The sequence below is a fragment of the Trifolium pratense genome, unplaced genomic scaffold, assembly GCF_020283565.1.
Source record: "Trifolium pratense cultivar HEN17-A07 unplaced genomic scaffold, ARS_RC_1.1 scaffold_79, whole genome shotgun sequence".
NCBI classification, from domain to species: Eukaryota; Viridiplantae; Streptophyta; class Magnoliopsida; order Fabales; family Fabaceae; genus Trifolium; species Trifolium pratense.
Genome location: NW_025721061.1, coordinates 664 through 2,500, shown reverse-complemented (window position 1 = coordinate 2,500; position 1,837 = coordinate 664).

The following is a 1,837-nucleotide window of genomic DNA, read 5'->3' as shown; positions in this document are numbered from 1 at the left end:
AAAATGCACACGGGGGTGTCAAGCAACCTCCATGTACCGTGGCATGACCGTGGCCAAGTAATAAAGATCAAATTCCATGCCTATGCCAAGTTGGACCAAGGCCCCGTCTCGTTTTGCTATAAGCAAGGGCGTGGCAAGGCACGCGGGGGGCCAAAAAATCAAAGTGCTCCGAAATGCACACGGGGGTGTCAAGCAACCTCCATGTACCGTGGCATGACCGTGGCCAAGTAATAAAGATCAAATTCCATGCCTATGCCAAGTTGGACCAAGGCCCCGTCTCGTTTTGCTATAAGCAAGGGCGTGGCAAGGCACGCGGGGGGCCAAAAAATCAAAGTGCTCCGAAATGCACACGGGGGTGTCAAGCAACCTCCATGTACCGTGGCATGACCGTGGCCAAGTAATAAAGATCAAATTCCATGCCTAGGCCAAGTTGGACCAAGGCCCCGTCTCGTTTTGCTATAAGCAAGGGCGTGGCAAGGCACGCGGGGGGCCAAAAAATCAAAGTGCTCCGAAAATGCACACGGGGGTGTCAAGCAACCTCCATGTACCGTGGCATGACCGTGGCCAAGTAATAAAGATCAAATTCCATGCCTAGGCCAAGTTGGACCAAGGCCCCGTCTCGTTTTGCTATAAGCAAGGGCGTGGCAAGGCACGCGGGGGGCCAAAAAATCAAAGTGCTCCGAAAATGCACACGGGGGTGTCAAGCAACCTCCATGTACCGTGGCATGACCGTGGCCAAGTAATAAAGATCAAATTCCATGCCTATGCCAAGTTGGACCAAGGCCCCGTCTCGTTTTGCTATAAGCAAGGGCGTGGCAAGGCACGCGGGGGGCCAAAAAATCAAAGTGCTCCGAAAATGCACACGGGGGTGTCAAGCAACCTCCATGTACCGTGGCATGACCGTGGCCAAGTAATAAAGATCAAATTCCATGCCTATGCCAAGTTGGACCAAGGCCCCGTCTCGTTTTGCTATAAGCAAGGGCGTGGCAAGGCACGCGGGGGGCCAAAAAATCAAAGTGCTCCGAAAATGCACACGGGGGTGTCAAGCAACCTCCATGTACCGTGGCATGACCGTGGCCAAGTAATAAAGATCAAATTCCATGCCTAGGCCAAGTTGGACCAAGGCCCCGTCTCGTTTTGCAATAAGCAAGGGCGTGGCAAGGCACGCGGGGGGCCAAAAAATCAAAGTGCTCCGAAATGCACACGGGGGTGTCAAGCAACCTCCATGTACCGTGGCATGACCGTGGCCAAGTAATAAAGATCAAATTCCATGCCTATGCCAAGTTGGACCAAGGCCCCGTCTCGTTTTGCTATAAGCAAGGGCGTGGCAAGGCACGCGGGGGGCCAAAAAATCAAAGTGCTCCGAAAATATTTTTCCACTTTCCAGTCCACTTATACATATTATGTGCAGTGTGCACACAAGACACCTTCCCAAAATTCGACTTATATGAGGCGTTTTACGTCAAATCCGCCTATTTTCGGCGTTTCGGCCGAAAAATCAAAATAAATCGAAACTTCCTCGGAATGCTTAGCGACTTTCCAGTCCACTTATACATATTGTGTGCAGTGTGCACACAAGACACCTTCCCAAAATTCGACTTATATGAGGCGTTTTACGTCAAATCCGCCTATTTTCGGCGTTTCGGCCGAAAAATCAAAATAAATCGAAAATTCCTCGGAATGCTTAGCCACTTTCCAGTCCACTTATACATATTGTGTGGAGTGTGCACACAAGACACCGTCTCAAAATTCGACTTCTAGGCGGCGTTTTACGTCAAATCCGCCTTTTTTCGAGGTTTTCGGCCAAAAAAATCAAACTCAATCGAAACTTCGTCGG